Source organism: Lycium barbarum, chromosome 2 (assembly GCF_019175385.1).
Source record: "Lycium barbarum isolate Lr01 chromosome 2, ASM1917538v2, whole genome shotgun sequence".
Classification (NCBI taxonomy): Eukaryota; Viridiplantae; Streptophyta; class Magnoliopsida; order Solanales; family Solanaceae; genus Lycium; species Lycium barbarum.
In genome coordinates, this window is record NC_083338.1 from 3,057,736 (window position 1) to 3,074,589 (window position 16,854).

The 16,854-nt window shown below is 35.0% G+C and overlaps 1 long non-coding RNA gene across 2 annotated transcripts; it reads left to right on the forward strand.

The window, feature by feature from the left end:
- The first annotated feature begins 1,335 nt into the window (after positions 1-1,335).
- On the forward strand, positions 1,336-4,559 carry LOC132629218 (uncharacterized). Of its 2 annotated transcripts, XR_009578151.1 has the most exons (3): positions 1,336-1,579; positions 2,472-2,681; positions 4,318-4,559. It is a non-coding gene; the product is annotated as an uncharacterized LOC132629218 (long non-coding RNA). The 2 variants fall into 2 exon arrangements; XR_009578149.1 differs by having other exon boundaries at positions 1,336-2,681.
- The last annotated feature ends 12,295 nt before the right edge of the window (positions 4,560-16,854 follow it).

The following is a 16,854-nucleotide window of genomic DNA, read 5'->3' on the forward strand; positions in this document are numbered from 1 at the left end:
CCATATATATTAGGTGAGAATTATTGAAATACATTTATGTTATACGTTCTACATGTTTAAAATCATGTGTAGATAATTTGACTTTTTGTACTGCAAAGTCCAAATCATACATGAAGTGAAACGCAAGAAATAGTAAAGTTGAGGGACCAAAATATTCTTTTCATTTAATAAAAGAAAAAAACACCGGCACCTCAATCATGTATACAGATAATAATTGTTTGACCAACACGTGAAGAAAAGTTAATCAGTTAGGCATGTCTAATGAATGTTTCACAAATTGCGTGTAAAGCTCAACTTTCATAGCACTAAACGCCACGTTCTTTATTGTATTGGAGATAGTTAAGAGTAATAGACGACAGAACATGGATTGCATTGAATTCTAAATACCAAATATTTAAAGAAAAAATATAAAACAGCAACATTGATATAGATATTATCAAATATTGTGAATGTCTATCTTTAGGAGAAATTTTAGGCTGTGTGACTTTGATACCAAGTTAACTTTCTTCTATAAATAGAGATGTTCTCTTCATTGTATATAATCTCTGAAAAGAAATAAGAACTCTCTTCTCTCTTTCTCTACAAATATTCTTGCTTTAGTTTATTATTTTATAATACCAAGAAATATTTGAAGGCTAAGGTACTATTTTTATTCTCTTTATTTTATGGCTAACCTTACAAAACTTGAGTTTGTTGCCCTCGATATTTCGGGCAAGAACTATCAATCATGGGTGCTAGATGATACTGAAATCCATCTGGATGTTATGAGTCTTGATGACACCATTAAAGAAAAAAATAAAGCATCCAACCAAGAAAATGTCAAGGCTATGATATTCATGCTTCATCACCTTGATGAGGCCCTGAAGATCGAATATCTTACTATTAAGGATGTTATAGCCCGTATTTCGTACGTCCAGAAAATTCAAGGTAATGGGGAGAAGTTAAGAACAAGACTATGTTTTAAAAATAATTTTAATACACGAGTTGTTGAAAATATTATTTATGAATATTGTTAGAGTGGAAATATTGAGGAAGACCAAGGGCGGAAAGGAAATTGGCAAAATGGCATTATGGTAATTTTGTGGAAAGGCTAGGGGTAAAATGGTCATTTTACAAATGTTCAAGAAATCTCTTGAAAAAGGTCATGTGGCCGAAAAAAAAAGGGGAAAAGAAAAGGGATTAAGTCATCTTTGGAAATTTGGAGAAAAATCTAGAAAAAAAAAGGAGAAAAAGAAAGGAAAAATCTAGAGAGGGGGAAGCATGTACCCCTCACATGACCTATACAACTATATATATATATATATATGTGTGTGTGTGTGTGTGTGTGTGTGTGTGTGTAGTCATATTATTAAGAGAAAAAGAGTGGAAGAAAGAAGAAGAAAAAGGAGAGGAGAAAGAGGAAGTGCACGGCCAAGGGGCAAAAATTTGGCCCCTTGAAATAGTGATCAAAAAATTATTCTCTCCTAGAATTCCAACCAATTTGAAGGCCCTCTTCGACATGGTATAGTTGTTTCGGAAGATAGGTCGTTCGTTTCATCATTTCCGCACGTTGGTCAAGGGAAGAGGTTGAAGAGAAGAGGTAATATTTAATCCTTTTTATGATGTTATGAAGGCTTGTTTACATTGTAGTATGAAGGAAGGGATAGAATTCATGAAAATATGGGAGGGTTGTATGGTATAGCCGTGTGCATGCCTATGTTGTGGAGGCAAGATTAGTTAATTTTTATGTAGTATTTTAATTGTTGTTGTTATGGAATTTATATTGGAAATGAAAGTTTGGTAATTTTGGTTGAATTTGTGGGTGTTGGAAGGTGGCCGAATGTGTGTGTGTGTGTGGTATGAAATGTGAATCAAGTTTTATGTAATAATTTAATTGTTGTCGATATGTATTTTAGGATGCAAGTGAGATTATGACGATTCTAGTGAAGTTGAAATTGTCGGAAAGTTGTTGTAGAAGTTAATGGGAATCGAAGGTAGACTTCTTGCATTGATGGAAAATAATGTCGTTAGTATTTTGGTTGTCCTCGTTGTGAGTATTATGATAGAAAATGAAGTTTTAATAATCCAAGTTAAGATTATAATCGTGTGGGCCGCATTGGAAGGAAATGTAGTCTTGATGTGGTTTCTTGAATTTATGAAATGAAGTTGTAAATGTATGTATTGTGACATAATGTGTGAATTTGGAAGGAAAGAATGTGTTTGGTGTTGTTCTCGGGCTTGGGGACAATTTCGGGTGAGTTGGAACCTTGCTCGAGTCGTTTTGGAAAATTTTGTGAATTGTTGGAAATGTTATGGAATCATGTTTGAATGGTTTTGGATTGATTATATATCTTGATTTGAACGTAATTGGAATATCGTCGCATTATGCGAAAGAAGGTTGCTAATGTTAAAGTGTGTTTACATTAACGGTCGATGTTGTTAGAATGTTTGTTGTCATTGTTGTTGATATTGTGGCCGGGTCAAATTCCCAGATTGTTGTTGTTGTTGATTGGGAGCCGAGCCGTATTCTCGGGGTTGGTATATTTACAGGGGAGGTGCTGCCGAAATTCCGGCAGGATACAAGTGAATGTGTTTGAAAGGTTAAGGCAGGTATATGATAATGAAACTAACGAATGGATGGATTCTCCTGCATGTAGACAAACAAATTGGATGCATAAGCGTAGCTGGAGGTCGCGGCACAGGTATGTAAGGCTTACCCTTCCTTTCTTTTGGCATGTCCTAGTTGTAAATAAGCTATGATACGAGCCTCGAGGGAAACTCTATTCCTAGAAATCCGAGCTTGATTTGGACCCCTATTCATTCAGTGAAATTGAACTAAGAACCTTATGCTTTGATGGAAACATAGTTTGAACGTCCGTAACTTCTACAAATGAAACCGGATTGCCCTGAAACCTTCATGGATGACTCTATAAGGCTAAATGTTCATAGTTTATATACGCCACCTCGACTTAATCCGAGGTGGGCCCATAATTCCCGAACCCCATTTGTATTGCTCTATTGGACTCATTTCCGCATAGTAATTAAGAGAAACTTGGGCTATTGTTCTGGATTTGTTATGAACTGTATGTACTCTCTGATATAAGTATCTGGAAATTCTGATATGAGTATTCCTATATAGGCATTTGGATACAAGTATTTTCGATATGGATATTTTGACAAAAGTATTTTGACGTAAGTACTCCGATACAAGAAATTTGACGTAAACATTTTGATAGAAATATTTGGATATAAGTATTTTGGATATGAGAATCCTGACATACGTATTCTGTTATAACTACTCTGATATAAGTATTTTGATATAAGTATTCTGACCTAAGCATTCTGACATAAGTATTCTGATATGAGTACCCCGACATAAGTATTTTAATATAAGCATTCTGATATGGGTAACCTGCTATGATTATTCTGATGGCACGTTCGATCATTCTATCGAGTCTCGATTTATGTGCATTTAGTTGCTCACTACTCTGCTCGTGCATGTGCTATGATCCCTTTCACCGGATCCCGGGCCGGTATATATATATCGTGCGGATGGTTCGCCGAGTCCTCTGTTAAGGGTCGGGTTCCATATATGAATTCCGAAGTATGATGTGTCCGGTTCCGGGGTACTGTGTTATATGTCCGTCCCCGATTACCGAGGATATATTATGAAGTATGATGTGTCCGGGCTCGGGGTGCCGTGTTATCTGTCCGTCCCCGGGTACCGTGGTTATGTTATGATGTGTGACGGAGATCGGAGCAAATTTTCTGAAATATGATGTGTTGTGGCGCCAAAGGTAGGAGTGGCGACCACGTTCCTACGTTATCGTGCGCATCCCTTGGCATTGTTCACCGGTTCCTCGGCGTGTTATCTGTCCCCAAGGTTATCATGTATATGATAGGATGTGACCGGTCCCTCGGCGCGATATTTGTCCCCGAGGTTACCGTATGTATGATATGGTATTTGTCCCGGCGTGGTATATGTCCCCGGGGTTTCCGCGTATGTGATATGATATCCGATTCCGATATGCATGACTTGTGTTGGAGAGTAAGCATTCTGACCTTCCGTATATTCTGTATCCCGTTTGCTATATGACATCATTTGAGTAATTTGTACGTTCTGTAATCCGTCTGGCATACGAGATGAGTAAGTATGATTCGTGTCTAGAAAAGAAAAAAATAAATAATAATAAGTGTTTGGTATTCTGGATAGGCCATTTGTATGTTGTTCTATCTGTCTCAGTCATGGTTTCGTTTTCTGTACTCATGTCTTACATACTCAGTACATATTCCGTACTGACCCCCTCTTCTTCGGGGGCTGCATTTCATGCCGCGCAGGTACCCACAAGTGGATAGACGAGATTAGCTGAAGATGATCCAGTGGATTGGCGGGCTCCATTTCCTCCAGGAGTGCTGCCGAATCAGAGTATGTATGCTGTGAAGTCTGATCAGTATTAGAGACTTTGCAGACAGCGTCGTGGGTAATGATAGTCAGTCTGTAAGCGGCTACATCAGCCGATATGTCATTTTGTGTTATGTAGTAAATTTCATATAATTACAGATTTGTTAAATTCTGGAAATAGTAAGCAGAAAATTTTGAAAGCTCAACATGTATTTTATTTGTAATTGACTTTCAGAATTCAAAAAAAAAAAAACATTAGGTGTGTAATCAGGGTCTGCGGGTTCGCTCGGCTCTGTATGTGGGGTCGAGTGCCCATCACACCCTAATAAGGTTAGGGTGTGACAAAGGATCCGCTTGTTTTATGGAAAAACTTGAAAGAAAGGTATGACCACCTGAAGATGGTCTTCCTCCCAAAAGCACGACACGAATGGATCAATCTAAGGCTACAAGATTTCAAATTAGTTATGAAGTACAATTCCGCAATGTTCAGAATTACTTCTATATTAACACTATGTGGATGATTAGTGATCTGATAAACTGGAAACGACGTTCTCCACCTTTCATGCCTCGAATGTGCTCCTGCAGCAACAATATCGAGAAAAAGGTTTCACGAAGGATTGTGATTTGATTGCTCATCTTCTTGTGGCTAAACAAAACAATGATTTGCTGATCAAAAATCACGAGAATCGGAATACTGGCGCTGAACGACTCCTCGAAGTGAATGAGGTGTACGCCTACTACTCTTGGTGTTAATCATTCATCAAGAAAAATCACTACCAGACGGGGAAAAGGAAGGATGAGAGGCATGAAGTGCCAGAAGCACGTGGCTCAGAAAATAAATGTTATCGATGTGGTGGAAGTGGACACTAGGTCGTACCTATCGTATGGCAAAGCACTTGGTTGAGCTTTATCAGGCATCAATGAAAAGGCAAGAGAAAAATCTCGAAGCTAATTTTATCTCTAAAAATCAAGTTGACATCACACACTTGGATGTAGCAGATTTCTTTGAAGGAAAGATAGATCACTTGATTGGTGATGGATCCGTTGTTAGAGATGATTGAGTAGTTTTATTTTAATTTTAGCTAGTCGTAGTAGTTGATGAATAAAAGACCATGTAACAGTAGTTGTTTACATGAGTACTAGTTTTAATTAGTCTAGATTTAGTGATTGTGTTATAGTTTGTTATTAATAAAATTTTAATCTAGTTTGTCTTTGGTTAAATAATGATTCAATATTGGAGTTAGTTGATTGTTTACAAAGCAGAGGACATTTAAAGACCATTTAAATATAGTGCCCTTTTTCCCTATTATAAATGATGATATTTAATGAGGAGTCTGGATTTGCAATTTTCAATATGATTTTGTATTCGTAAAGCATATTGAAGCTAATTAGTTATTACTGTTATATCTTCATTGTAAATTAGTAGTACGAATCTTTTAGTACGATATTAGGTAGATTCATTTAATTTCAATAAAGAATGAACTATACTTAAAGGGTCATTTGATTTGAACACAAGTTATGATAGGATTAATTATGTTGGGGTAAGTTATACTGAGATTATTTATGTTGGGATTAGTTATCCTGATATTGTTTCTTATTGATTGTTTGGTTTGTTGTATTAAAAGTAGCATGCATTGCATAACTTTTAAGAAAAAGTTATTTGTTTACAAAAATACCCTCCACCTTATGTAGTAGAAAAAGAGTTTTGAGAACCTCAGGGCTATTTTAGTTAATTTCATTGTTTTATCATGGGATAAGTTATCTCAGGATTATTATTCCATCCTCTGATGAGTATAAGTTATTCCAGCACTATTCTTAATCCTGAGATAACTTATTCCACAATTAGTAACCAAACAAAGGATAAGATGGTACTAAATTTCATCACTATTTTTTGCTTATCCATCATACCAAACCATCCCAAAGAGTATTGAACTCCCTATCCAAGTTTAAAACCTGTTACATTTGAGATGAATTGAAATACTATTCACTAACTTCAATGAGTGCCGTGGCTATTTTTAATTGAACATGTCACGGTAACAGTACTATATTCTTTCTACTCTATCAAAAAATTTATTGCTGACCATTTTTCTAATGGCTTCAGGAGACCTCAATGGTTGAGTTGGATTAGAAGTTAACTATGCTATTCATTAGATATTTTAATATTTATCGTTCCGTCATTTATTGGGTTGCTACTAGAATAGTCTACTATCCCACGTATTTTGTTGAGAGCAGACAACAGTGAAATTTATGGATACCATTGAAATATCTTATTAAATTTGTTTATTGACCATATAAGTTAAGTGAATATCCTACACGAATATTGGTTTGGATTATTATATTGAAACATTGTATTGCTGTGAAGTTCCATTTGTTTGTACGACATTATTGGTCTGTATTTACTTTCACTTGAAGTACTAATATTTAATATTTATTTTGCTTTGTTTATGTCATTCCATTTGAAGATATGGATAACTCTCAAAGCAAGTTTGGATTAAAATTTAATTATGAAGATATTTGTTTGATTGATTCTACTACTACTCACACGATATTCAAAGACCAAAAATATTTTCTCATTTACTTATGGGTAAGGTAAATGTTAATACCATTTCTGGTAATACCAATTTGATTGAAGGCTTCGGAAGAGCCACCATAATTTTACCTAAGGGAACAAAACTCATTATAAACGATGTCATGTTCTTTCCTAAATCCCGAAGGAACTTATTAAGTTATAAAGATATCCGTAAAAATTGATACCATATTACAACAATGGATGAGATGAATCTTGAATATATTAGTATCACCAAGGATGTCTCTGGCCAGAAAGTTATTATAGAAAAGTTTCCTGCTGTGTCTTCTGGCTTATATTGGACAAAAATTGGTGTAATTGAGGCACATTCTGTCGTAAACCAGAAGTTTACTGACTCCAATATGTTTGTACTTTGGCATGATTTAATGTCCCTTTATTACTTTTCCGATCGGCGCCTCGGGTCGGTAGCTGGGCTCCGAGGCATTACTACCACGGCTACTATCGACCCGAGCCCAAAGAAGGAAAAGAAACAACTGGGACACCCTGGATCTATAATGATGAGACGAATTATAGAAAATCCAAATGGGCATCCATTAAAGAACATAAAGGTTCTTTTAAATAATGAACTTTCTTGTCCTTCTTGTTATCAAGGCAAGTTAATTATTAGGCTATCACCTACAAAGGTTGGATTTGAATCTCCTGAATTTCTGAAACGCATATATGGGATATTTGTGGACCTATTCACCCACCTAGTGGATCATTTAGATATTTTATGGTCCTAATAGATGCTTCTTTTAGATGGTCTAATGTGTGCCTGCTATTATCTCGCAACTGGCGTTTACGAAATTATTGGCACAAATAATTCGATTACGGGCACAATTTTCTGATAATCCGATAAAGTCTAATCGCCTTGATAATGCTGTAGAGTTTTCATCCCAAGCATTTAATGATTATTGTTTATCAATTGGGATAAGAGTTGAACATCCTATAGCTCTTGTGCACACTCAAAATGGCCTTGCAGAGTCATTAATTAAACGTCTGTAGTTGATTGCAAAACCATTACTTATGAAAATGAGGTTGCCCACATCTGTTTGGGGTCACACTATTTTGCATGCAGCAACACTTGTTCTTCTCAAACCGAAAAATTATCATAAATTTTCTCCGTTGCAATTGGTTTTGGGTCAAGAACCTAATATATCCCATTTAAGAATTTTTGAATTTGCCGTATATGTGCATGTAGCACCACCACATCGCACCAAGATGGGTCCCCAAAGAAGATTAGGAATATATGCTGGGTTTGAATCGGCCTCCATTATTCACTACCTTGAACCATTAACAGGAGATTTGATCACTGCTCGATTTGCTGATTGCCGATTTGATGAGACAATTTTCCCAAAATTAGGGGGAGAGAATAATGAAATAAAAGGGAAATTATGTGGAATAATCCATCATTGTCTCATCTTGATCCACGTGCTTTTATTTGTGAGCAAGAGGTCCAAAAGATTATTCACTTGCAGAATCAAATGCCAGTCGCATTTACAGATTTGAAAAGGATTACCAAATCACATATCCCTGCCGAGAATGTCCCAATTCGGATTGATGTCCCTGTAGGACCATCTATTAGTGTCATAGCAAATGAGTCCAAAGCACGCCTGAAGCGTGGTAAACCATTGGGTTCTAAGGATCGGAATCCTAGAAAAAAAAAAAGAAATGGTCAAGATGACACTACCAAAGAATCTCATAATGAAATGCAAGATTTAAACAATTCCGATGTTGTTGAAGAAATCAATGAGCCCGAGACTCGAGAAAATGAGGAAATATCAATAAATTCAATTGATGTTGGGACTAACTTGAATCGCTTGGAATAAATGTAGATTATGTCTTTGCTTATAATGTTGCAACTAGAATTATGTAAGATAGTGAGGATCTTGAACCCTAATCTGTTAAAGAATGCCGAGAAAGATATGATTAGCCAAAGTGGCAAGAGGCAATTCAATCAGAGTTAAACTCACTTATCAAACGGGAAGTTTTTGGACCTGTAGTCCAAACACATAATGGTATTAAACCTGTTGGTTATAAATGGGTTTTTGTGCGTAAAAGAAATTAGAAAAAAGAGATACAAAGATATAAGGCACGCCTTGTTGCACAAGGATTTTCACAAAGGCCGGGTGTCGATTATGAAAAGACATACGTACTCACCCGTTATGGATGCAATAATGTTACGTTATCTCATTAGTTTCGTTGTTCATGAGTGACTTGAGATGCATTTAATGGATATGGTTACAGCCTACCTCTATGGATCACTTGAAAAATGAAATATACACGAAAATTCTTGAAGGATTTAAGATGCCTGAAGCATATAGTTCAAGGTCTCGTGAAATGTATTCAATCAGATTGCAAAGATCATTGTATAGTTTGAATCAATTCGGGAACATGTGGTATAACCGCTTTAGTGAGTACTTGTTGAAGATGCCCATGTGTTTTTATAAAGAAAACAATATCGGAGTTTGTTGTACTTGTTGTATATATTGACGACATAAACCTCATTGGAACTCCTGCAGAGCTAAAAAAGGCAATTGATTATTTAAAGAAGGAATTTGAGATGAAAGATCTTGGAAAGACAAAATTATGCCTTGGCTTGCAAATTGAACATTTGATAAATGGTATCTTTGTTCATCAATCTGCCTATACAACAAAAGTACTGAAACGATTTTATATGGATGAAGTACATCCATTAAGTACTCCGATGGTTGTTCGATCATTGATGTGAATAAGGATCCGTTCCTACCTCAAGAAAAGGATGAGGAAATTCTTGACCCTGAAGTACCATACCTTAGTGCAATTGGTGCGCTAATATATCTTGTCAGTATCACAAGGCCTGATATAGCATTTTCAGTTAATGTGTTAGCAAGAAATAGTTGTGCTCCTACAAAGAGACACTGGAACGAAATTAAACACATATTGCGATATCAAAAAGGTACCATCGATTTGGGCTTATTTTATTCTAATAATTGTAGTCCCGATCTTGTTGATTATGCCAATGCAGGGTAATTATCTGACCCGCACAAAGCTATATCTCAAACAAGCTATATTCTAATATACGGGGGTGCTGTCATAGCTTCGCAATCTATAAAGTAGTCTATCGTAGCTACCTCTTCAAATCATGCTGAGATAATGACAATTCATAAAGCAAGACGAGAAGTTGTGTGGCTAAGGTCAATGATATGGTTTGAAATGTGACAAAATACTCATAATATTATATGAAGATAATGCAGCATGCATTGCTCTATTGAAGGGAGGATTCATAAAAGGAGATAGGACAAAACACATTTCACCAAAGTTATTCTTCACACACGACCTCTAAAAGAATGGTGATATCAACAGGCAACAGATTCGTTCAAGTGATACTATGGTTAATTTGTTCCCTAAGTCTCTACCAACTGCAACTTTCGAGAAGATGGTGCACAAGATTGGAGTGCGAAGACTCAAGCATTTGGACTGAAGTTCTCATTAGGGGGAGTTAATACATGTTGTAATATTTTTTCCGTACAAGGTTTTATCCCACTACGTTTTTTCTTGTAAGGTTTTTAATGAGGCAACTAAAATGTGTATTATTAGAAAATGTGTACTCTTTTTCCTTCACTAGAATTTTTTCCACTAGATTTTTTTTGGTAAGGTTTTAATGAGGCATATTTTCTATAAAAATAGACATCCAAGGGGGGAGTGTTATAGATATTATCAAATATTGTGGATGTCTATCTTTAGAAGAAACTTTAGGGTGTGTAACTTTGGGACCAAGTTAATTTTCTCTTATAAATAGAGATGTTCTCTTCATTGCATATAATCCCTGAAAAGAAATAAGAATTCTCTTCTGTCTTTCTCTACAAATATTCTTGCTTTAGTTTTATTGTTTTATAACACAGAATTATTGATTTCTCAACCTTTTCATTTTATTTTATTTTGTTTTTTCCGAGGTCTGGTATCTGCATTGGAGCCCGACTACATTCAGATTTGCACCGTGTAGGGCCTCATTTGGCGGGAATCACTCCCTACCAAGGATTTTTCCATACCCAAGGCTCAAACTCGAAACTTTTGATTAAAAAAAAAGCAGCCCCATCCACTGCACCACATCCGCGGTGGTTCTCAACCTTTTCATTGATCAAGCCTATCAAACCCCAAATTCGAAAAAGACAGCAAATTCTAATTTCAAAGGGTTAAGCACGTGGTTTTATTAAATATAATATACTAGAATTTGGTGCCACCCAATTCCCAACCAAAAGAAATTTGAAAAATAAAAAAGAAGACATAGAAAATTAAGTAAATGTATTGTTTGTATTGAGCTTAATACATAGTCAACCCTTCAAACTTGTCAGCATATTCCATTTATACATTCGAACTAAGCTCTATTCCAATTGAACACTTCTGCTCCTAATGAAGTGTTCCAATTAGACACTTTCAGTTCAAATTTTGAAAAAAAGTTTACACATGTTTTCATTAGTCTATTTAAGTTAACCACATAGATATGTCATTTCCTTTAATCCTACGCATCAACATCAAGTAGACAATGATTGGAGTTTTACGACCTATTATGGCATGCGTATAATTAAAGGAGATGACATATATTATGTCTTAACTTAATTACCTAATAAACGAATGAGAGGACACGCAAAAGAAGTTTCAAAAGTTGAATCAAAACTGTCTGCTTGGAACAATTTATTAATAGTTGAGGTGGTTCGAGTGTCTAAATGAAAAAGACTAACAATTTTAAGGGGTTGACTATGTATTAGGCCTTTACATTATGGTTATGATGTGAACTTTGCTCTTTGAGACTTTTGCCTTTTTTATTTAATTATTTTTGGCTTAATGCATATGTGGCCCTTATACCTGTACTTTTTTTAATTTTATTTTGACATCTCAACTAAGTGTTATTCCTATTAAACTCATGAACTCGTTCATAAGTGTGTCTATCAAACCCCATAAATCTAATTTTTATTAGTCGCGGAAATTAAATTGGCGAACTAAAGGTGGAGTAATATTTTAGACAAGTGGTAAGCTATTCTTTAGGTCATGGTTGCGTCGGTTTTTGCAGGTTCTGCTCTTCCACTGTCAGCTTAATTAAGAGCTACTTTTTTCCCCCTCTCAATTGCTGCTATTCTTAGCTAAAAGATGGCATAATTAAATTATAATATATATTAACTTGTCGCTACATTGAAGATCGAATACTATGTAAGTCGGATTGTGTTTGATAGATACACTTAAAGACTAGTCCATGAGTTCAATAGAAACAACACTTAGTTGAGATGCCAAAATGAAGAAAAAAAAAAGGGGCACATATGCATTAAACCATTATTTTTCTGGTTATGTGGGGATGGGTATGGAATTTGAGTGTGATGAAATGTCCAACAACCTTTAAATTAGGCTTTTTGGATTCGTTTTTTCAGTATTATTCTCATATCCAGTTATTAACACTCTTCTTCTATCTAAAGATAGATATATAAGCATGATTAAATTTGCAGAGTCTAAACTCTATCATGAACTGTAGTTAGGTTACATGTATTGGCCAGTTGACTAAGCTGAGGATAGTTGCTTATAAGGTCCAACTTTTTTGATAATTTACCTTAATTACCAACAAAAAAAAATTAAAAAAATAATGGCTTAGATTAGTGCCTAGCGAAATTGAATTAGCTCGATTTGACTAAAACTCAACTCATATTCATATTCAAGTGGACGCAATTTCAAAACTCTTCACCCAGATAACTATAGACCTAACTGTATCGGTTGATTCAATTAATAATTTAATAATACCGGGACATTGGATATCTCAAGAAGAAAATGTCAAAGTTTTTATTGAATTTCTCAAAGTTTTTATTGAATTTCTCAAGAGGTAGTTCCTCTGTTCGCTATTACTTATCTATTATATTAAAAATATATTTTCACTTTTACTTATTACTTTTAGCATATCAAGAGAGAAACATATTCTTTTTCATGTTTTACGCTTAGCATTTATTACTTAGTCCCCAAATCATTTGAAGGGACCAAGACTAAATATTAATTAATATGAGTATCGTGCTAAAATAGCCATATCAATTATTGTTTCTTAAAAGATGCGTAAAGTCTAAATTGAATAAGTAAAAGTGAACGAATGGATTAGCTTATAAGGTGTTGATTATCCAAAATTATATATTTAAAAAAACTAAAAAACACACTCACTCCTATAGTACTATGCGGGACGTCCACACTTCCCCTCTTATACTCTAGATAAATCAAGAATTGAGAAGAATCTAGCTCTAATATCATGATAAGAAAAATAAACATTGGACCTTGACTTAGCTATAACAACTAGCTATTAAGATAGAGACTATTCCAGATCTTATAACGCGACCAAATAACTCACCCCAACATATACGAAACTCTAACAATAATGACCCGTAAATTAATTTTAAAAAAATTCTTATTACCTAATATTCTAATAACTAAACTTTTTTTTATACTTCCCATCTAAGATGATTGACTATTAGCCAACTTGTTGTCAAACTGGGCTGATTATTTCATAAAATAACAACTATACCACATCTCTGTTTTTTTTTTTTTTTAAATTCGCACGTTTTTTTGTACGAAAGACAAATTGGTCAGTCGACCATGACACATGGGACGTGGTCCCCACCTATCCCCAATAGTTATCCACACATCTAATATCTCGTACCAACATCTCGAGAATATTGGCTTCTCTTTCCTGTTCGACAAGACGAATATTTAGACCGTATTTATAATACAAATATAGTTATAGTTTTAAAAAAATTAAGCAACGTTCATATTTTGAGTTTTGTAGCAAATACATAATAAACAAGCATAAATATTTGCGCTGATACAGTATGTATTGATACAACTCTTTCGCACGATTCCGTTGATACAATTGATACCCGCTTGATACTGGGCTGATAAAGCTGATACGCACCGCTTGATTAAGCTCTTTCTCCGATACATGCAGCCGATATTCGCCTGATACTGCTCTCCATCTGATATAATAATTATAGCTATATTTCATAAATATATAAATTGGAGCCACATTTTTATAATTATGCTCTAAACTATTGATTTTTATGAAATTTTCTCCGAAAGAGAAGTGTCATCTTCAATGGTGGCATGAAAACTTGGCGCCTCTAGTAGTGACTCTAGCCAATGCTCCCTTTTAATTTATGTAAATCTATTTCTTCATTACTTTATATAAAAAAAAGATCGTTTTTTATATTTAAAAATATTTATATTTATACAATGATGTATAGCCATTCAAAATATATCACTTATTTAACACTAAAGTTTCTTTTTTGTTAAACTTTATATCCAACTAAATAATTTCAGAAATGGAAAGAATAAAACTTTTTAGGAACAAGAAATATCGAATAAAATCCTAAAATACTTGAGTTGTCTTGGGCCACGTGAAACTCACGAGTTTGCTGAAAGTGAGTGTGAAACGTTTCGATCTCTAATTGGATGAAATCACATTATTTTGTGGTACCACTGACAATTGGAGGTTGAAATGATAAGTATATTTGGTAACATGTGTTTATCTAAACCCACCCACGTGGTACCTTACCGGTACGACTGGTTATTAACCGGTTCTTTAGGTTAACCCCACTAATTTAGTAGCATTCCATGAAAAAAAAAATAGTTCCATTATGAAATGTCAAAGATAGCCTTAGTCATTTTCTTTATAGCAAGCGTTAAAATTCGCTTCATCTTTAATTAGAGATTTCGGATATGAATCTAAAAATGAAAAAGATTCTACTGTATTAGATAACGTTTTATCCGAGTGTTGTCGTAGTTTTATGTGGGAGAGACAGGGAGCTAGTCTCCTCTCTTTTCATCTTCTTCTTATCTAGTAGAGTCCGGAACTATAATACCCCTAGAAAAAATATTTTGAACCAAAATACCCCAATAAAAAAAAGTTACAAAACTACCTATAGCGCAGTATTTTACTGCGCTATAACACTAACAGAGACGGAGCCGTTAACTGCTATAGCGTAGTAAATTACTGCGCTATAATGTCTACACGGACATGCTATAGCACAGTAAATTACTGCGCTATAGTGCGTTTTTTTTTTCCAGCCCTTTTAGTTAACCCTTCTTCCATTACACTTTTTAACGTATTTTGACCATAGATTAATCATGTTTCGCGACCCCGAAACATCAATATTTTATATAGAACCCTACTTATTTTTTGTGCAATTAATAAGGTAGGATCAATACATCAAGGATACGCAAAAGTTCGGATGGCCGTTTTAGTGGCTGAAAAGTGCTCGAACGCCATTTTCGTTTGAAGGTTCGGCGACATTATCTTGAAGTTCTTTGCGAATACTTAAATTTGTTCATCAATAATTAATCAAAAGTTTCTCAAAATGACAGCATTCATACAAAAAAAATAAACTTAATTAAATTGCACCATTCATTCATAACCTTGAGTAGATGAAAATACTTAACATACTAATATTCTTCAAAATAACAGCATAATCATAAATTAAACTTAAAACTAAAATCACAGCATTCTTAATCATCATCAGAGTACAAGTCCTCAATATCGTCCTCAGAAAAATATTGACGGTTTCTTAAGACACATCTTTTTTCAGTAGCAGTTAGTTCTCTACCAGTTGATGATGCTTGTTCTTCGGCCAACTTTAGCATGTAAAATCTACAACGTCTTGCCAGCATTCTGTTGTTTTCCTTTCTAATCCTTTGCACGACAAGCTCGCAACTTTCTGGACCTACTTGAGGCATGGTTAAGGAGTACCTTGTTGGGATTGGAGCGTTGAGATTTTCCAAGTCATGAACAAGACGTTTTGATTCGGCAAGCCAATGTGACCATTCTCGACGTAAACCGCAATAATATTCCCGCGGATCTGAATATTTCACATTGCAGAAATCATCATTACGCTTTATAAGAAGGTGGGGATGTAGCTCATCTAGTTTGAAATCACTGGTATCGCTCGAAAAACTGCTATGATTTGAACTTTCATCATCACTACTATTTGGTTCTTTTGGAAGGAGTAAAGACCAAGGTGAGTTTCTACTGCTTGACATTGAATAATATGGTTTAGTCTATTAACAAAAGAAAGGGCTACTTATATAGTTGCAAACCCCCAAGAACCCTCCGGGGGGGGGGGGGGTCTTAAAGGCATTGACATAGCACGTTTTTTTTAGCGTTTAAGCCCTACTGACGCTAACTTGTGCTCCAGTGCTTCAGCTTCCCTAACACGCCAATCCACTCCTCTCTCATTTTATTATTGTATTCTCGATTGAATCTGTCGTTAGGGTTATTTGAGTAATGAAAATCATCATCACCTAGTTCCCAGGTCCTACCCATTGCTTCAAAGATGTTTGCTGGAGTGAACGATATAACACGATTAATATCTCTAAATTGGTCAAAAAATGACATTTTAACTCAATTTTGTGTGGAATGTTGTGTTTGTAACAGTTATTCGTCAAATTACGTTATATAAAGTTTGATTCGAATTATTTTGGCAGGTGAGGTGATGTTGGTGCAGCCGCATAGCGCAGTAAAGTCATGCATTGTAGAGTATAACGCATGATTTTACTGCGTTATTCTGACTCAATGCCTCAATAACGCATTAATTTACTGCGTTATACTAGTATAACGCAGTAAATTAATGCGTTATGCTGTTCTCCATCCATTATTTGATTTGACGTAACACTGCAAAACACTGTAATTGCATGCATGCGTTAGTCCTATTAATACCGAGTTCGTATAAGGCAAAAAAAAGCATAAAATTCTAAGTTTCAACTAGTTTTATCATTCTGTATTCCTCCTCAGTTATTCAAAATATGACAGATGTTCCAAGAATTAAAGTTTCTTTATTCTGGGACGGACAAATTATATTCGAGGAAAATAATTTGCGCTACGATTCTCCCCCAAAATACCATGTTAAGTTTC